This window comes from Carassius carassius, chromosome 25 (genome assembly GCF_963082965.1).
Source record: "Carassius carassius chromosome 25, fCarCar2.1, whole genome shotgun sequence".
Classification (NCBI taxonomy): domain Eukaryota; kingdom Metazoa; phylum Chordata; class Actinopteri; order Cypriniformes; family Cyprinidae; genus Carassius; species Carassius carassius.
In genome coordinates, this window is record NC_081779.1 from 1444215 (window position 1) to 1466328 (window position 22114).

General features: G+C 38.0%; 1 protein-coding gene and 1 long non-coding RNA gene across 2 annotated transcripts in view; one reads left to right on the forward strand and one right to left on the reverse strand.

The window, feature by feature from the left end:
* LOC132104829 (uncharacterized) overlaps positions 1-22114 on the forward strand; it is a 163301-nt gene that overhangs the window by 69231 nt on the left and 71956 nt on the right. The gene's annotated exons all lie outside the window — the stretch shown is intronic.
* LOC132104598 (uncharacterized) lies at positions 656-3825 on the reverse strand. Its single transcript, XR_009423551.1, has 3 exons — positions 3765-3825; positions 2851-2900; positions 656-787 (listed from the first exon to the last, which is right to left on the reverse strand). It is a non-coding gene; the product is annotated as an uncharacterized LOC132104598 (long non-coding RNA).

Below are 22114 nucleotides of genomic sequence, written 5' to 3' on the forward strand. Positions count from 1 at the left end.
ACAGAATATTGAAAGGTTAGTCTCACAGTTTAGTCTGAATTTGCTGTTTAAAGATAATATTTCTACACATCACTGAGCTTCTCTCACCTCTGACTGTGACTGTGATCAAGGTTTCTCCTGAAGGCTCCAGAACTCTGTATGATCCTGTGTCTCTGGCTGTAAAGTTACTAATGATCAGATTTCCATCAGTATCATCATTCATTCGGTCGCTCTGAACCCCGTGATCTCTCGTCCAAACCTCCTTCCACTCTCCACTAGAGTTTGTCTTCACTTTATCAGCATTAAACACCAGAACAGACATCTTTAGCTCCTCGCCTGTTTTCACAGAAATCTCATCTGAGGAGAAACAGAAAGATATTAATCATTATTATAATGCTGTCAATCAATCAAGACCATAAACACAGATTTATGATTGGTGACCAAATGTAATCATTTAAAGAAGCAGATGCTGATGTTTGATCAGTTTAGTCTTCACCATGAATATGAAGATGCTACGTCCACTGCTTTCGTTCCTTCGGCACTATCTGATCATTATTTGGCTTCAGCTCTGTCTGATCATTATTGTAATAGATTCTCAAAGTGTATTTCCCAGCGTCACTGAAGATCAGATTCTTGATGACGACGTCACAGTTTCCTTCTTTAAACACTCGACATTCTTCAGTCTGACACACAGATATGATTTCTGACGGAGTGAATAACTTAATCTGAACAATATTACTGTCCTCATGTTCACATTTGAGTGTGACGTTTCCTCTGTTTTCTCCTGACACAGATATAGTGGAGGTTTCTGCAAATAAAGACAATAAGAATATTAATTTAATACAATACAAAGTTCAATACAAAGTATAAATATAAAAATAAATGTTGTTTCTCTCTTTTCTCTGTCATGAAGGTCATAAAATATTCTAGTAGTTATTTTAGTCAACAGAATATATGTGTGCGTGTGTGTGTGTGTATATGTGCTTCTATATGTGTGTGCGGGTGTATATGTGCTTATATATATGTGTGTGTGTGTGTATATGTGCATATATATGTGTGTGTGTGTGTGTTTGTGTGTGTGTATATGTGCTTCTATATGTGTGTGCGTGTGTATATGTGCTTATATATATGTGTGTGTGTGTGTGTATATGTGCTTCTATATGTGTGTGTGTGTGTATATGTGCTTATATATATGTGTGTGTGTGTGTGTGTATATGTGCATATATATGTGTGTGTGTGTGTGTGTTTGTGTGTGTGTATATGTGCTTCTATATGTGTGTGCGTGTGTATATGTGCTTATATATATGTGTGTGTGTGTGTGTGTATATGTGCATATATATGTGTGTGTGTGTGTGTGTGTTTGTGTGTGTGTATATGTGCTTCTATATGTGTGTGCGTGTGTATATGTGCTTATATATATGTGTGTGTGTGTATATGTGCTTATATATATGTGTGTGTGTGTGTATATGTGCTTCTATATGTGTGTGCGTGTGTATATGTGCTTATATATATATGTGTGTGTGTGTGTGTATATGTGCATATATATGTGTGTGTGTGTATATGTGCTTATATATATGTGTGTGTGTGTGTATATGTGCTTCTATATGTGTGTGCGTGTGTATATGTGCTTATATATATATGTGTGTGTGTGTGTGTATATGTGCATATATATGTGTGTGTGTGTATATATGTGCTTCTATATGTGTGTGCGTGTGTATATGTGCTTATATATATGTGTGTGTGTGTGTATATGTGCTTCTATATGTGTGTGCGTGTGTATATGTGCTTATATATATGTGTGTGTGTATATGTGCATATATATGTGTGTGTGTGTGTGTATATATATTTGTGCGTGTCTGTGTGTGTGTGTGTATATGTGCATATATATGTGTGTGTGTGTGTGTGTGTATATGTGCATATATTTGTGCGTGTGTGTGTGTTTGTGTGTGTATATATATTTGTGCGTGTCTGTGTGTGTGTGTGTATATGTGCATATATATGTGTGTGTGTGTGTGTGTGTATATGTGCATATATATGTGTCTGTGTGTGCCTTGTGTCCGCGTGTGTGCACGTGTGCGTGTGTGTGTATACGTGCATAATATATAAATGTGTGTGTCTGTGTGTGTGTGTGTATATGTGCATATATATGTGTCTGTGTGTGTGTGTATATGTGCATATATATGCGTGTGTATGTGTGTGTTTGTGCACGTGTGTATATGTGAGTATATGTGCATATATACGTGTGTGTGTGTGTGTGTATATGTGCATATATATGTGTGAGTATGTGTGTGTGTGTACGTGTGTGTATATGTGCATTTATATGTGTGTGTGTGTGTGTGTATATGTGCTTATATATGTGCCTGTGTGTGTGTGCGCGTGTGTGTGTATATGTGTGTGTGTATATGTGCATAATATATATATATATGTGTGTGTGTGTATATGTGCATTTATATGTGTGCGCGTGTGTGTGTATATGTGTGTGTGTATATGTGCATAATATATATATGTGTGTGTGTGTGTATATGTGCATATATATGTGTCTGTGTGTGTGTGTGTGTATATGTGCTTATATATGTGTCTGTGTGTGTATATGTGCATATATGTGTGTGTGTGTTTGTATATATATATATGTATATATGTGTGTGTGTGTGTGTATATGTGCATATGTATACGTGTGTTTGTGTGTAAATTAAGGCAACAGGTAGTCAATGATATCAGAAGAGACAAGATATAGTATAAATCTGAAGCAGATATATGAGCGCAGTTGTAGTGTTTAATGAATGAATGAACTGCACAGATACACCAGTGATGCAGTGTGTGTTATTTCTGTAATATGATTGTAGATTTCCATCATCAGTCACAAATACTCACTAAACTGAGCGCTGTAAGTGATCAAACCCAGCAGCAGCAGCAGATTCACCCTGATGAGAAACACAAGAGATGATGGAATGAGACAAACAGACTCTAGAAAGAGTTACAGCAAACTCTAAACATTCACTTTCACTTCACTTCAACATTTGTACATCTTAACTTAAATCTCACTAAACATGCTGTGGTTTAGGAAATTTAGACATACAGAATATAAAACTCGTGCAGAACTTATGATTTGGTTGTATTTGTGGTAAAACAATGTTTTTTTTGTAAAGGATATCTATGGAGGACGAGTGCAGTTAAACCAGGAAACGTGTTGGTAAAGTCAAGTGTTGCCAGGTCCACGGTTTTTCAGCGGAATTGAGCTACTTTAATTCTGTTACTTCGGGTTGAAGTGACCCCAATAACATGATATTTACCCCCGGAATGTGTTTTGGTCTCGTTTTGAGTGTTTTGGCAGAGTTTTTTTTTGGGGGGGGGGGGGTCTTCCCTGAACAGCAAGAACTGATGAATCGTCGAGTGAAGACACGGTGTCAACATTCATCTTTCACATTAAGAACTAACATTTTTGAATAATACATTTTTATACATTACTAAAGTGTATCTAATCCTCAGATTGAGAATGGTCCAGATTCAGTCAAACCCAAAGTCCCAATACACAAGCAAGAGCTTTTAGAAGTTATTTTTCCTTCAGCGATCCGAGTAATCATGGTAGAACAACTGAACATTTATATTAATAATCCCACTGTAAGATTATAATCATAATCATCATCGTATCCACATTAATGTTCATACAGCAGAGACAGACAATCCTTCACTAGCTTTAGTTTTACACAAACACAAAAACACTGCTATTACACAAAACACAAAAGTTGTCTCTCTATTAAAAAAAAACAACAACAACGAAAACGTACATGATAAATGTTCTGCATGTATGTTTCACAACTGTACCGCCAGGGATTTGTCGTTTACAAGATTGCGCCGACGAACCTGTGGTCTGCAACGCTAGTGCCGAAGAACCTGGGGTCTGCAACTTGCGCCGACGAACCTGTGGTTCTGCAACGAGGATGTGTGGGGCTGCACGAGGCTGTCTCCAGCTAGTCCATCGCCAGTTCCTTATTCGCCGAGCTATCCGTTCCACCTTAAAAATGCTGTAGTGACTTGTTCGCCATTGGTGGGAACGCTCACAAAAACGTCATATCTGTTTATGCAGTGGGGGAAAACAAACCATTCGAATTAACGCGCCGAGACCTTATATGGCGCTTGATCTTTGGGGGAAGTCGCGGCCTAGTGATTAGAGAGTATGACTCCTGACCCTAGGGCTAGGGTCCCGGGTTGGCGATACCACGACTTAGGTGCCCTTGAGCAAGGCCTTGAACCCCCAACTGCTCCCCGGGCACCACAGCATGAATGGCTGCCCGCTGCTCCGTGTGTGCGCGCGCACTTTTGGATGGGTTAAATGCAGAGCATGAATTCTGAGTAAGGGTCACCATACTTGGCTGAATGTGACGTCACTTATTTTACTTTTTGATTTTTGCTTGGTGTAGTGCCAAAAAGTTGCTGTGTGGCGTTCTGTACCTCTAATAAGTAAAAAAAAAAAAAACCTGAACTGAAGCTGTATATGACTGATAAACAGATGGGTACCACGGATAGACTACACTACTGTCATTAGTCCTGTCACCTGCACGGCTTACATCACCATCAAATAATCTCACTCCCTGATGATGTTGTAATCTTTTAAAACATTTATTTCGTATTATTATATTCAATCCCTTACGAAAATTTGCCTTCATTGCTTTCAGTGGATAACTTTCTGCGTTAATATTCGGCCGCGAGGACACGAGATGTTTATCGTTATGAATTCACGTTCAAGAAGTCTCATTCGGCACACATCACGATACTTGCCATCAGTTCCACAGTTTGGGTGAGTAGTTGTAAATACGCCCTTTTATAACGCCGGTTATAAAATGTATTCTGTCTTCTTTATTAATCAGATGAGCGCCATATGTTTAATCGTTGTATTATATCGGTCATCCGCGGCTGTCTTTGAGTTTCATTGTGTTAACTAAATGAACACAGCCGCTAACTAGTGTGATTAAACTCTATCGGTCACGTGACGTGCCATAGACCTTCCATACGTTTAATATTAATTTCAGGTTCAATGATGTAAGTTGTATCTGTAGTAAAATCATGGTAATCACGACACTTACAATAGTAACAAATGAAATTTGAAGTTAAAACACAGTAAACGGGACATTTGCCATGTTTTTACCACAGTAACTGTAGTTTTACTATAGTATATTAATGGTACAATAATCACCAGACTATGTTTGTATCACTGTAATGTTAGTGTTTTTATGTGCTTTTATATGACAGATATCACAGTAATCATATGTACTGTACCATGCTTTTAATGTAAAAATAATTAAATAAAAAAAAATTCATATCAGTTTATATCTTAAATATTTTGCTCACAGATCATTATTAACATTCTGTATATAATTCAATTTTATTTTCTCTCCCCTTTTTTATTATTTGTATTTTTATTTTAAGATGAAAAGACATGAAGGAAGCAGTCAGCCCAGTGGTGTTTCTGGAGAGGTATTCCTTCAGAAATGGAGAAGACAGAAAGCTGCAGAGGCAGACATTTGCAGCAGTAAGTTTGTGATATTTTTACCCTTTTATCAAAATTTCCTGCTGTTATTATTTGTCCAGCATTTGTTGTTTCTTAAACTGCTGCAGTGTCCAAATACCCACACATGCCATCTTTGCACTTGACCACATGATTACTTATTTGACGTATTTCCTGTATTTGGCCCAAGCGTTCTAGTGAGCATGATGACCACAAGTGTGTCGAACGTTTCATGACCTGATGACTGTGTTTCCCAATCCTGGTCCTGGAGATCCCCAACACTGCACGGTTTTGGTGTCTCTTTTATCTGACAAACACACTTTTGAGGTGTTGGAGACTTCACTGATGAGCTGATGAGCTGAATCAGGTGTGTTTGATCAGGGAGACATCTCAAACCAACAAATCTCTGTTGGGCAGAGATGGGACCAAGTCACACATGTGCAAGTCTCAAGTAAGTCTCAAGTCTTAACCTTCAAGTCTCAAGTAAGTCCCAAGTATTTTTTTCTTGGGCAAGTCAAGTCAAGTCACAAGTTATGTCAAGTCAAGTCAAGTCCTGTAGTAAGTCAAGTCAAGTCACCTTATTATTGTAATTTTACCTGCAGAATCTGATCTTAATAAAGTTAAAAGACAAGATATAAGTAACTGTCAGTAAATTAAAATAATTTGGATTTGCATCGTAAATACTCATGTTCAGTAAACATGGAATCAAACAAAATTGTAACTTCATAAAATTATTTATTTTTCACTTCTGCCAACAGTGTTTGAAATGTTTTCATGTACATTGAGTCCATAAAACAAATAACAGCTAAACATCCAACAGACTCCTCTCTGAACACCTCTCTCTCTCTCTCTCTCTCTCTGTAACACGACTGACATGACATTCAGCCAAGTATGGTGACCCATACTCAGAATTTGTGCTCTGCATTTAACCCATCCGAAGTGCACACACACAGAGCAGTGAACACACACACACACACACACACACACACACACACTGTGAGCACACACCCAGAGCAGTGAACACACACACACACTGTGAACACACACCCAGAGCAGTGAACACACACACACACTGTGAACACACACCCGGAGCAGTGGGCAGCCATTTATGTTGCGGCGCCCGGGGAGCAGTTGGGGGTTCAGTACCTTGCTCAAGGGCACCTCAGTCGTGGTATTGAAGATGGAGAGAGAACTGTACATGCACACCCCCCACCCACAATTCCTGCCGGCCCGGGACTCGAACTCACAACCCTTTGATTGGGAGTCCGACTCTCTAACCATTAGGCCACAACTTCCCCTCAAACACAGTTTACATACAACATTAAACTTTCTTACATTTCTCCTCTCTCTCAAGTTCAAGTTGCTTTATTGGCATGACATTTGAGTTACAGTATTGCCAAAGCATTTAGATACAGAATAAAATATAAAATATGATTACAATAAAATACAATACAATCAAAATAGCAGCAGCAGATAATATTTCTAATATTAATAATAGTAATTATATACAATTAAGAATATCAAATAAAACAGTTGAATATAATAAATTATCCCTTTCGTATGGTGTGTATGGTGTATAAATATTTAGCAGCTATTGTGACTGCCGTCTCATTCTCTCCAAGTATATAGAGTAGTTTCTCTGAGTCATTTAGAGACAAGAATGAAGGATTCAAAGCTTCAAACTGTGGGAAGATTGTTTCTCTTGTAGTGCTGTATTTGGGAAGTGTTTCTCATCCTCTGTTTGATTCAGCTCACAGTGTTTGCTGTCTCTCTTCTCTCGGTAGCCAGGATCTTTTATGTCTACCAATCTCTATTTCCAAATCATGATCACGGAGTCGATATTTTGAAAGGATTTGTCTTTCTTTTAATTGCTTGAGTGATAAGTAATTTGCCAGTTTTGTGGTTCTGTTTAGGGCCGAATAACACTGGAGTTTGGTTTGGAGCTCAAATTCATTTTTTCATTTTTCATCATAATTATACTTCAGATTTTTGTCAATTATTTTCTGAATGTTGGGGTTGTGATTGGAGTCAGACTCAGTTTGGGTTTCCTTCATCAGGTGAAGCACGAGTGTGTTTCTCTCTCTCTCTCACACACACACACACACACTCTCTCTCTCTCTCTCTCTCTCTCTCACACACACAAACACACACACACACACACACTCTCTCTCTCTCTCTCTCTCTCTCTCCGAGTACGATGTGGCCTATCCCACCATGTATGCGCCACCGGTATGCGCGCTCATAATGGAAGCAACGCGGTCGTGACGCACACGCGGTGCAACACGCTCGTTTTTTCCAATCGCGTCCGCACCGCGTCGAGTTAAAAACATCTCAACTTTTCAGAGAGCCGCAAGCGCACCGCTGGTTATGTGACAAGAACCAACCAATCAGCTTCATCCTTTCCCGTAACAACGTTGAAAGCTCAGCCAAGATGAAGGAACAGTTGATCATAGCTGTATATGGATTGCCATTTTTAAATAAATTTAGTAGCAGAGCTACTGCAAGCGATTTTTAGTGCTGCAAATCCATTTATCCTTTGCTGAAATTCCCGCGTCTTCATGGAGAGAGCGCGTCATGGTTGCTTAGCAACAGCAGACACCTCAGGGGCGCAACTGCCCGAGCGCTTGGGAAACAAGGAGAAAGCGGCGCGCCTAGCGATTTCCACGCGTTTTTAGGCGCGAATTATTGACGACAAAAGCGATGACCCTCGGTACCCCTCAAGCTGAGATGTTGATGTGATGTGATATCTGATCTAAGTGGCCGTGGTGTGCGTAAGGTAGAGAGGGCATGACTGATGATAGTGTCCTGGTCCAGTCATGACAACGCGATTCTCAGCCTGCGCTCCAGCTGAGTAATCAATTTTATTTTTAAAAATATTTTATATATTTTATATTCAAACTGAAAACATGATGTGATTAACACTCAAGTCATTCAAGTCATCCTGTCTCAAGTCAAGTCAAGTCCTGAGTCTTTAACTTCCAAGTCCGAGTCAAGTCTCAAGTATTTTATTTTTTGTCAAGTCAAGTCACAAGTCCTAAAAATAGCGACTCGAGTCGACTCGAGTCCAAGTCACAAGTCCCCATGTCTGGTGTTGGGGTTCTCCAGAATCAGGATTGGGAACCATTGCCTTATGGGACACACTTAAGTGTTTACAGTGATTTTTAATATCTAATTAGTATTATCAATATTTCACATACTGTACATTGGACAGCTTTCCGTGACCTCTTGTAAGATCTCGGCAAAAAGTCTGACGATTTATTCCAAAACATGATGCATGATGGGATACACTAAGCGTTGAATAGCGCTCCGGAGCAGTATTGGAGAGGTTTAATGTGTGTTAAGGACGCTGCGCTTTGGCATTATTAAGACTGAGAACAGTCTTGTGCACACACTCTCAAGTGGCCAAGACTGCAAGTATTTGGACAGGGTCAAAGTCTTAAAAATGAACCCTAAACACAGTCGCACATCACAGTCTTAATAATTCAGTTTAACACTTGTATGATATTGTACAAGCCCCAGGACTGTCTCAGACTGTCTCATCTGACACTATCAAAAGAATTCATATGAACATAGCATCTTTACAGAGGCTGCTTTTATGGTCTAAAAAACCCACAGTAATTTATAAGTTGCATGTAATGTAATATTTCCTTCCTTTCTGTCATTCGAACCTATCGCTGTTTCCTTTTCTCCTCTCCCTCGCTCTAGTTTTTCACAAGTTCATCAAACAACCGCAGCAAGAATATTTCATCAAGCACAGTGAGTAATGGCTTCTCCCGTCATTGTTACTTGCATCTCTTGCCACATGTACAGTTTATCTATCTCTGTCGCTGATGAGGGATTCACATGTGATAAATGTAGGGAAATAGTTAGGCTGACAGAGAAGATTTCAGAATTAGAGACACGCATCCAAACTGCGTAGTCGTGGGTCAAAACGCCGCTCTTCTGTTCCGATCAAAACATTAAACAGGTTCTCCCCACTCAGTGATGCACCCACTGAGAAACCTGATGAAAGTGCTCTAGTTATTGGTGATTCTATTGTACGGAACGTGAATATAGAGACACCAGCCACCATAGTCAAATGTTTACCGGGAGCCAAGAGCGCCTGACATCTTGGCAAATTTAAAAGTGCTGGCTAATGCTAAACGTAAATACAGTAAGATTGTTATTCATGCCGGCACTAATGATGTTCGACTTCGCCAGTCGGAGATCACTAAAAATAACATTAAAGAGGTGTGTGAACTTGCAAGCACGATGTCAGACACTGTAACATGCTCTGGTCCCCTCCCTGCTTACCGTGGTGATGAGATGCATAGCAGATTGTCATAACTCAATGGCTGGATGTCTAAGTGGTGCCCACAGAATAACATAGGTTTCATAGACAATTGGACGAGCTTCTGGGGCAGACCTGACCTGTTTAAAAGAGATGGTCTTCATCCCTCCTGGGGTGGCGCCACTCTTCTCTCTAGAAATATGGCAAATAGTCTTAGTGTTTATACTTGACTAACTGGGGCCCAGGTCAGGAAGCAGACAGACTGGCTAAACCGACCGTCTGCTAGCTGCCTCCCGTCACAGAGGTCAGTTAATTCTCAGCACATAGAGACTTTTTCACCTAGATATCACACTATAGAGACTGTGTCTGTTCCCCGAACTAGAAAAAACAAAAAACGTCCAAACCAAGTTAAGATTAACCATTTAATTGAGGTTCAACAAATAAAAAACAGAAGCAATATGGATAAACAAATGATAAAGCTTGGCTTATTGAATATCAGATCCCTTTCTACGAAAACACTTTTTGTAAATAATATGATCACTGATCATAATATAGATGTACTCTGTTTGACAGAAACCTGGCTAAAACCTGATGATTACATCATTTTAAATGAGTCCACCCTCCAAGATTACTGTTATAAACATGAGCCGCATCTAAAAGGCAAAGGTGGAGGTGTTGCTTCAATTTATAACAACGTTTTCAGGATTTCTCAGAGGGCAGGCTACAAGTATAACTCGTTTGAAGTAATGGTACTTCATATAACATTATCCAAACAAACAAATGTTAATGATAAATCCCCTGTTATGTTTGTACTGGCTACTGTATACAGGCCACCAGGGCACCATACAGACTTTATTAAAGAGTTTGGTGATTTTACATCCGAGTTAGTTCTGGCTGCAGATAAAGTTTTAATAGTTGGTGATTTTAATATCCATGTTGATAATGAAAAAGATGCATTGGGATCAGCATTTATAGACATTCTGAACTCTATTGGTGTTAGACAACACGTTTCAGGACCTACTCATTGTCGAAATCATACTCTAGATTTAATACTGTCACATGGAATTGATGTTGATGGTGTTGAAATTATTCAGCCAAGTGATGATATCTCAGATCATTATTTAGTTCTTTGCAAAATTCATATAGCCAAAATTGTAAATTCTACTTCTTGTTACAAGTATGGAAGAACCATCACTTCTAACACAAAAGACTGCTTTTTAAGTTATCTTCCTGATGTATCCAAATTCCTTAGCATATCCAAAACCTCAGAACAACTTGATGATGTAACAGAAACTATGGACTCTCTCTTTTCTAGCACTTTAAATAAAGTTGCTCCTTTACGCTTAAGGAAGGTTAAGGAAAACAGTTTGACACCATGGTATAATGAGCATACTCGCACCCTAAAGACAGCAGCCCGAAAAATGGAGCGCAGCTGGAGGAAAACAAAACTAGAGGTATTTCGTATTGCTTGGCAGGAAAGTAACCTATCCTACAGAAAAGCATTAAAAACTGCTAGATCTGATTACTTTTCTTCTCTTTTAGAAGAAAAACATAACCCTAGGTATTTATTCAATACAGTGGCTAAATTAACGAAAAAATAAAGCCTAAACAAGTGTTGACATTTCCCAACACCACAGCAGTAATGAGTTTATGAACTATTTTACTTCTAAAATCGATACTATTAGAGATAAAATTGCAACCATTCAGCCGTCAGCTACAGTATCATATCACACAGTGCACTATAGACCCCCTGAGGAACAGTTCCACTCATTCTCTACCATAGGAGAGGAAGAATTGTATAAACTTGTTAAATCATCTAAACCAACAACATGTATGTTAGACCCTATACCATCTAAGCTCCTAAAAGAGGTGCTTCCAGAAGTCATAGATCCTCTTCTGACTATTATTAATTCCTCATTGTCATTAGGATATGTCGCCAAAACCTTTAAACTGGCTATTATTAAGCCTCTCATCAAAAAACCACAGCTTGACCCCAAAGAACTAGTTAATTATAGACCAATCTCGGATCTCCCTTTTCTGTCCAAGATACTAGAAAAGGTGGTATCCTCACAATTATATTCCTTCTTAGAGAAAAGTGGTATATGTGAGGATTTCCAGTCAGGATTTAGACCGTATCATAGTACTGAGACTGCTCTTCTTAGAGTTACAAATGATCTGCTCTTATCATCTGATCGTGGGTGTATCTCTCTATTAGTTTTATTGGATCTTAGTGCTGCGTTTGACACAATTGACCACAACATTCTTTTGCATAGACTTGAACACTTTGTTGGCATCAGTGGAAGTGCATTAGCATGGTTTAAATCGTACTTATATGATCGCCATCAGTTCGTAGCAGTGAATGAAGATGTATCCTATCGATCACAAGTGCAGTATGGAGTACCTCAAGGCTCAGTACTAGGGCCGCTACTCTTCACGCTTTATATGTTACCCTTGGGAGATATCATCAGGAAACATGGTGTTAGCTTTCACTGTTATGCTGATGATACTCAGCTCTATATTTCTTTGCTGCCCGGTGAAACACACCAATTTGAAAAACTAATGGATTGCTTAGTCGATATAAAAAACTGGATGACAAGTAATTTCTTACTGCTAAATTCTGAAAAAACAGAGGTGTTAATTATAGGACCTAAAAACTCTGCTTGTAATAAACTAGAACACTGTCTAAGACTTGATGGTTGCTCTGTCAATTCTTCGCCATCAGTTAGGAACCTAGGTGTGCTATTTGATTGCAATCTTTCCTTAGAAAGCCACGTTTCTAGCATTTGTAAAACTGCATTTTTCCATCTCAAAAATATATCTAAATTACGGCCTATGCTCTCAATGTCAAATGCAGAAATGTTAATCCATGCTTTTATGACCTCAAGGTTAGATTATTGTAATGCTTTATTGGGTGGTTGTTCTGCACGCTTAGTAAATAAACTACAGCTAGTCCAAAATGCAGCAGCAAGAGTTCTTACTAGAAGCAGGAAGTATGACCATATTAGCCCGGTCCTGTCAACACTGCACTGGCTCCCAGCAAGCATCGTATAGATTTTAAAATATTGCTTATTACCTATAAAGCCCTGAATGGTTTAGCACCTCCGTATTTGAATGAGCTCCTTTTACATTATAATCCTCTACGTCCGCTACGTTCTCAAAACTCAGGCAATTTGATAATACCTAGAATATCAAAATCAACTGCGGGTGGCAGATCCTTTTCCTATTTGGCGTCTAAACTCTGGAATAACCTACCTAACATTGTTCGGGGGGCAGACACACTCTTGCAGTTTAAATCTAGATTAAAGACCCATCTCTTTAACCTGGCTTACACATAACATACTAATATGCTTTTATTATCCAAATCCGTTAAAGGATTTTTAGGCTGCATTAATTAGGTAAACCGGAACCGGAAACACTTCCCATAACACCCTATGTACTTGCTACATCATTAGAAGAATGGCATCTACGCTAATATTAGTCTGTTTCTCTCTTGTTCCGAGGTCACCGTGGCCACCAGATCCAGTCTGTGTCCAGATCAGAGGGTCACTGCAGTCACCCGGATCCAGTACGTATCCAGCCCAGATGGTGGATCAGCACCTAGAAAGGACCTCTACATCCCTGAAAGACAGCGGAGACCAGGACAACTAGAGCCCCAGATACAGATCCCCTGTAAAGACCTTGTCTCAGAGGACCACCAGGACAAGACCACAGGAAACAGATGATTCTTCTGCACAATCTGACTTTGCTGCAGCCTGGAATTGAACTACTGGTTTCGTCTGGTCAGAGGAGAACTGGCCCCCCAACTGAGCCTGGTTTCTCCCAAGCTTTTTTTTCTCCATTCTGTCACCGATGGAGTTTCGGTTCCTTGCCGCTGTCGCCTCTGGCTTGCTTAGTTGGGGACACTTCATCTACAGCGATATCGTTGACTTGATTGCAAATAAATGCACAGACACTATTTAACTGAAACAGAGATGACATAACTGAATCCAATGATGAACTGCCTTTAACTATCATTTTTTCATTATTGACACTGTTTCCCTAATGAATGTTGTTCAGTTGCTTTGACGCAATTTATTTTGTTTAAAGCGCTATATAAATAAAGGTGACTTTGACTTTGACAGGACTCGATGTCTCTCTCTCATCATGATCAGATTCAGATCGTCCTGCACATGTTCTCCTGCTCGTGTTCAGCGTCTTCATCATGGTCTTCCTCATCCTCTCTGTGCTCTCAGACAGGACTCGATGTCTCTCTCTCATCATGATCAGATTCAGATCGTCCTGCACATGTTCTCCTGCTCGTGTTCAGGATCTTCATCCTGGTCTTCCTCATCCTCTCTGTGCTCTCAGACAGGACTCGATGTCTCTCTCTCATCATGATCAGATTCAGATCGTCCTGCACATGTTCTCCTGCTCGTGTTCAGGGTCTTCATCATGGTCTTCCTCATCCTCTCTGTGCTCTCAGACAGGACTCGATGTCTCTCTCTCATCATGATCAGATTCAGATCGTCCTGCACATGTTCTCCTGCTCGTGTTCAGGATCTTCATCATGGTCTTCCTCATCCTCTCTGTGCTCTCAGACAGGACTCGATGTCTCTCTCTCATCATGATCAGATTCAGGACCTGATGGACAGATGTGGGGTCACCGTCTGTACACTTTCAGAAACAGAACAGTGTTTGAATAAAGCTTTGTTTCATCTGTTGTTGACTTGTATTTATTCTTTTACTCATTTATTCATGTCTTCTGTTGTTGTCAGTAAATAAAATATAGTCTAATTGTTTCATTAACACATGCATTCATTCATTACTTGACTGAATATTTAGATGTATTCATCTTAGCTGCATTTGTCCAGTGTGAAGTCATATGGCATATGAAAAAAGCTAAATACAAAAAATATATAACTATTAGTCACCATTTATGATTATTATTGTTGATAAGTGTTGGGGTGGGCTAGAAATGCGTTCTGGGGTAATCTTAATTTCTAATAATAATACTTACATTGTTCAAGTGTAAAATCAACAGTTTTCTCTAAAGAAGAGATCAAGCAGCTGATCGATGTCTCCTTTGTGCAGATATTATAACTTGCTGCCATCTACTGGAGACTTTATTTATCCATGACAGGTTTAAACCTGTTTTTATAGTCTTTGGTTATACTACAATCACAATAAGGTGCAGACTTGCTGCCATCTACTGGAAACTTTAGTGTTTTATTTATTGATCCATGACAGGTTTTAAACCAAGCGTGCCGCACAAGCCCTATAAAGTAAAGCCAAAACGTCTCGATCGCCCCCTGGTGAGTGGTCCTAGTATAGGTCATACACCCCGCCTCCCCATGTTATTCAATGGGACGCGAGACCAACTAAACAATTAAATTACCCTTCAAATATCTTTTTTCCGAAGCTGTTTTTTGTCATTTACTGTAGTTTGTATCACGCTAATGTAAATTCAAGTGTTCGTTTTTAAAATAAGTTGTTTTTTAGATAGTTATTTAATGCTCTAAAAACGGTGGTGTGACGTCGTGATTGACAGTTGTGATTGACAGCTGTCTGAGCCGAGGAGGCACTGAAGCATCAACAGGCTTTTTTCATGATCTTCGGAGGACTGAGGAGATTGGAGCTTTAAATTTAATCTCTAAATTTCTATAATTTCATGTATGAAAAAGCAGAAGTGAGTTGCATTAATAAACTAGTTGCTAACATATTGCATGCATGTTAACAATAAATTATAGGATGCTAACCTGGCTAAAACAGACTTCATGAGCTAAATATGAAGTTGATTTAGCTGTCCGCTAGATTGAGATTAATTGTTTATAATAGTTTAATTGTAGTAATACGAGTACTCGTGTTTTTACAGTTTATTCATGTTTTACTTTTTTTAAATATGACCTATTTAAATGTCTGGTTAGTAGGGTACTTGTATTTACCTTATTTTAATGAGATTGGAGTGGAACGGAGCAGACAGAGTTCACAGGAGCAGGACTCCACTTCCAAAACAGTGCAGATTACGGTATGTGCATTCTGCGAGGGAGAGTGAGGGCGGGGCACAGGGGCGGGGCCGTTGATTTCTTTTTTTTTTTTCTTTTTTTTTTTTTTTTATTGCAGTTGAAAGAACAACAACATATTTGAAGCAACAGGGGGCAAACGGACACCATCACAAGAGGTTATGTTAGAGACATAAATTTACAAGATATATTAAAGATAAAAAAAAAACATACACACAAAAAAAAAAATGTAAAGGAAAGAAAGGATAATTTAAAGGTAGCTTACAATAGACTCAATAATGTTACAAGTTTTTAAAGCCTTTGAGTTCAACGGTTTTGACAAATTCTTAAAGGAATTAAAAAGGGACTTTATATCATATGAAAACATTCTAAAGTTAGGTTTGCAATGGATGGCTCTGGCTTTATGTAGGTGAAATTTACCCAGAAGACAAAGCAATAAAACAATATGCTCCATATTAATGTCTATGGAATGAAAATCTGACACAAAAATAATAGATTCTGTTAATTCTATCATTTTGTTACAGCAAGAAAAAATTAACATGGTAACTTCAGACCAAAAGGATTTGGAGAATGGGCAATGATAAAACAGATGTAAAATAGATTCTTCATCAGAGTTACAAAATGAACACATTGAAGATATATTCTCAGAAAATCTGCTCAAAAATAAATTACAAGGGTAGTATCTATGAACAATTTTGAAATGGAGTTCTTTAATTTTACTGGGGATAAATAATTTGTGAGAAAAGGTCCACAAGTTCTTTAAATCAGAGTTCGGATAACAGATCCTCCATTTAGACTGTGCTTTAGATGGGCATTCTGGAGTTGAAGAAAGAGCATTTCTAATAAAAAAGTTATTGCATTTTTTATCTAATAAATAAACACCATTAACCACAAGTGTAGGGAAATAGTTGTTTACATAGCCATAAAGTAAATGCGCTTTAAACAAAGTTTTTAAACTGACAGGAATACTTTTAGTCACCTTATTAAAATCTCTTAGTGAAATTGTTGCACCTTTCAAAGACACAAAGTCAGGAAAGGAAAGAAAGTCCCCATCAGCATTAAACAAATCAGAAACAAAAAAAATATTTTGATTTACCCATTCAATGAAAAAAAGTGATTTGTTACCAGACAAAATATTTTCATTGTTCCAAAGAATACACGTGTGCGGGGAGAAATTATGCTTAAAAGCAATCTTCCAGGATTCTAGAGCTTGTTTATGAAAATTTGACAGTTTAATAGGTAATTTACTACACTTAAAGTTACAGGTCAATAAAAATTTAAGGCCACCACAACGTTTGAAGACTAAATTAGGGATCCAAAACCAGGGTAACTCGTTATTAGATAAACAATTCTTGATCCAATTAATTTTGAAAGTCTGGTTAATTATATTAAAATCTAAAGCATTAAGACCACCCTCCTTATAGTTTCTTATTATAGATTTCCTTTGAACATATTCGCTCTTATTTTTCCAAATAAAGCGGAATAGCAGCGAGTTAATCATTTTAATCATTTTTTGATCAACATAAAGGGAAAAAGCAGGATAAACTAGGCGTGAAATGCCCTCAGCCTTAGTCAGAAGGACTCTCCCATACATTGTCAAGTCTCTTTGCAGCCAGCAACATAAAATCTTTTTAATGTTATCTAACCTTGGCTGAAAATTGTGATGGAGACGGTCTGCATCAGATTTGCAGATATCAACCCCTAGATATTTTACATGACGCTTTACAAGAATACCATCAACAGAATTTTTATTGGAATCGTGTATATATAAAATTTCACTTTTTTTGGGATTTACTACTAATCCTGAAGCTTTGGAGAAAAGAATAAATTCATTGAAGGCAACAGAAACTTGTGAATCATTATTAAGAAAAAGACAAGTGTCGTCAGCTAACTGACTAATTATCAATGTATTCCCTTCAATATTTATACCTTCAATATTGGAGTGTTTTATTTGCAAACTTAACAGCTCGGCGGCTAAAAGAAAAAGAAAAGGAGAGATGGGGCATCCTTGGCGAATACCTCGACCCACCGAAAACCGGGGAGAAGTGCCGGAAGCTAAGGAGACACAGCTATTAATACCGTTATATAGAGTATGAATCGCGTTAATAAAGGATCTTCCAAAACCAAACTGATAAAGGGCTTCAAAAATAAAGGAATGCTCAACAGTATCGAATGCTTTATAAAAGTCGATAAACAAAATTAACGCGTCTTCATTTATAAATTCGGAATAATCTAAAATATCTATAATTAATCTGATATTGTTAGAGATGTGTCTACCTTTTAGAAAACCAGACTGAGTGTTAGAAATTATGTCTGCTAAGCAAGACTTTAGCTTTTCAGCATAAACAGAAGCCAATAATTTATAATCGGAGTTCAAAAGGGTGATCGGGCGCCAATTATCCAAAATATTGGGGTCCTTATTAGGCTTAGGTATAAGACAAATGAGACCTTGTTTCATTGATTCTGCCAATTCACCATCGTTTATACACTCAATAAGGGCTTCGTAAAGAAGACACTTAATAGAGTCCCAAAAGACTTTAAAAAATTCAAATGGGAGCCCATCTGGCCCTGGCGATTTATTGTGTGGCATTCTTTTTACTATGTTATAAAGATCATCTATAGTAAAGGGTTCCTCACAAATTTCTTTATTGTGGTCATTAATTTTAGGAATCACAGAATGAACCTTATGGAAAAATAAAGATGAAGCAACAAGATCGAAAGAAGAGGTGTATAGATTTTGATAAAAATTAGAAACATGAGACGAAATCATGGAGGGGTCATTAGATAGTGAATTATTAATATATAGAGAGGAAATCCTCTTATTACTTCCACGTTTTTTCTCTAGGTTGAAAAAGTAAGCAGAGTTTTTTCCCCAAACTCGAGCCATTTAGCTCTCGATCTAATGAAAGCGCCCCTTGCTTTCTCTAAAAATAAATCATCCAGCCTGCTTTGTAAAGTATAAAGAGATTGCTTGGCATCTTCTCCCAGGATGGGATTCATTAAAATTTGGCTCATCTTTCTAATTAAATCTGTAACTTCTTTATTTTTAACAGATGCTCTATTTTTTCCAAATTTTACGGAGAATTTTCTGCATTCATATTTAAATTGCTCCCATTTAGATGTGGCCGAGATATTAGCCTGAGACTTCATACTCTCTGCAATTTCCCGAATTTGCTGACAATATGATTCAGACAGTAAAAAAGAACAATTTAACTTCCAGTAACCAGGGCTAACTTTTCTTCTTTGCTTAGATTCATCGTCAGAAAAAGTAATATCAATTGCTGCATGATCTGTTAGAGGTGAGGGTGAGATTTCTGCTGATGTCAAATATGAAATTAAAGAGTCAGATATTAGCCACAGGTCTATACGAGATTTTTGAGAAAGATCAGATTTAAACCAAGTGAACATGGGGCTATCGGGGTTTAAATATCTATGTGCATCAATCAGGTTCAGACATCTACATAACTTTCCTATTAAGGGGTTAACACTGTTAGACACAGACCTAGATGGAAATCTATCAGCAACAAAGTCTGGTGCTTCATTGAAATCACCACCAATTAATGTAAAGGCAGAGGGATACTTAAGTTTCAGATTATTTACATTAAGGATTATACTATCAAGAAGAGTTTTATTGTTTGAAGAATTGTTGAACCCATATAAGTTAGCCATTATAAAGAAATTGTTATTCAAGAGAACAACTGAGATAATCCATCTTCCTATCCCTGAAGAAAGCGTTTCTATAACTTTTCCCTGAAAACCATAATCAAGTAGAATAGCGACCCCACCTGACGAACTAGAGTTATGACAGAAAGAAATAGAGCTTCCCCACTGGGTACGCCAGAACTTTTCATCATTCACACAAGAGTGTGTCTCTTGTAAAAAATAAACATCCCTTTTCATGGATTTACAAAACAAAAATAAAGCTTTTCGTTTGTTTAAGTCACGTAGCCCCCGAACATTCAAAGAAAAACAAGAGAAATACGAACTAAAAATAGTAGTGGAACTCAACTCTGAGTAAATGGAACTGTTACAAACAGATACGACAAATAAAGTACTTCTTAGAAGATATGCAGAGCATAAAGCTCGAATTCCCAATAAAGTTTGGGAAGGCCAACACACTCTGTTGTGGACCCCGAAAGAAAAGAAAAGAAAAAAAAATAAATAATAATAATCAAAAAAGGTTAATAATAATAATCATCAAAAAAGGTTAATGAAAAAAAATATATATATTTTTTATATACATTAAAAAAAAATTGTAATCGGGTTATGAAAAATCAAAGTGTAAGAGGTATACTATAAATCATACACAGAAATTCTCTTCCCGTTAATGAAAGCAACTGGCCCATTAAACCCAGCTTTCTTTCCTTCCTTTCTTGCCTTATCAACGAGTGGCCAGAGTTTGTTTCTAGCCTCTTTGTCTTCCTGAGTGAGATCTTCCAGGATCCGAATTTTCTTCTGTTTCAGCAGCTCAGATCGTTTGGCTTCTGCCCATATTGCATCACGGCAAGTGCGGGATAAAAACTGGACGATGATACGCCGTGGGTTGGAGTTTCCAGACTTGGGGCCAAGTCTATGTGCGATGTCAACCATGTCCTGCAATTTCTCTGCAGAGTGTGGAAAGAGGTTCCTGAAAAGCTCAATGATAACCATTTTGACGTTTTCCCCTTCACGTTCAGGTATCCCAGCTACACGGAGGTTCCATCTGCGTTTGTAGCAATCCAATCCGCTGCATTTCTCCTTGAGAGACTTGTTTTCTCTTTCAAGGATCTCCACCTTTGATTGCAGACAAAGCACCTTCTCCGTCACGTCATCCACCTGTTTATTCATGGCTTCAAGCGAGCAGGTAAGCTTGCAGATTGAAGAGGTGTTTTCCTTCACCGAGGCCTCGACGGACTGCAGTTTTACCAACGACTCTTCTTGTAACTTGCTGACCTTTTCGATTGCCGTTAGCAGCACAGAGTTAGATATTGTGTCGGGGGTGTTCGCTCGAGATTTCTTCTGAGCAGGGGACTTACTAGGAGTGTCCGGAGAGCTCCCAAATGTATTTTCTAGGCGTCTTGCATAATTATGCACCTTTAGATTATCGTTGTTTGCAGAAGCCTCAAAAGAAGCTGTATCCATATCTTCCTCCATGTTTGTAGCAACCGAACTACTTAACCCAGGCGTAGAAAGTAACAAAAAACAACAAAAATGGGGTCCCGAACTCGTTAAAGACAGTATTAAAACAGTATGCCGAACTTCCGCAACAAGTTATAGAAAAGATTGTTCATAGAAATTCAAAGCTTTAAGCACCGCACATGGGGCCGTTGATTTCGCGGCTTTAAGGCTTTACTTCCTGCTTGCTACTGCGCATAGCTACTGCGCAGAACTGGTCCCTAGATCGCTATCTGCGCAGGCGCAAGTCCAAGATGTCAGCGCCATATCGGGACACTGGCGGCTTCAGTTTTGACCAATGGAAGAGAGCGAAGGCGAGTCGTCCATCTTTTTTTACAGTCTATGGTTTGTTTTTTTTGTTTTTTTTTATTAATGCAGAACACAAGAGCATACAAAAGTATAAACATACATCACATAATATCAGCCATAAAAAAAATGAATTAAAAAAAACAATTAAGAATAAAATAGAACTAAAGAAAAAAAAAAAAAAAAAAAAAAAAGAGAAAGATAAAGAGGGCCAAAATGCAAACAAAATTACACAAGGAGATCAAAGGCAGAGCAAATTCTAACAGTCCTTATAGCTTTCTTATTAGGTGATACTGAGATTAAATTCAAATAGTTTTCCATTTCTTTTAGGAAAACAGAGAAGACAGGTTTACATTTGGAGAATTTACATTTGTGGATGTGAAATCTGCTAAGGAAAAAAATTAAATTGATAACAAAACTGACATTTTCGTTTGTGGGGTTGGAGTCATAATACCCAAATATAATGTTTTTAATATGTAATGAGAAACCTGGCAAAATCTTACGCTTGACAAACACACTGATATCATACCACAGTTTCTGAGTGTAATGACATGACCAAAATAAGTGTACCATAGTTTCTTCAGAACACAAACAAAAAGAGCATGCAAGATCAATGTCAAATTTAAATCTTTGTAAAAACTTCTTTACAGGGTAGAACCGGTGTATGAGCTTAAAATAAATTTCTTTTACTTTGTTAGTGAGAAAGAATTTTTGTGGTAGAGACCAGATTTTCTTCCAATTAAGGTTACCAAACAAATTATTCCAAAAGGAGATCACAGGTGGAACAGAAATCAGATTCTTAAGAAATAGAGACCGTATTTTATAATTTTTGGCTTTCGACTCAGAGAAACAAATTTGACCAACAGGAGTATCACAAGGATTGGGCAAGGATGCAGTAGATAC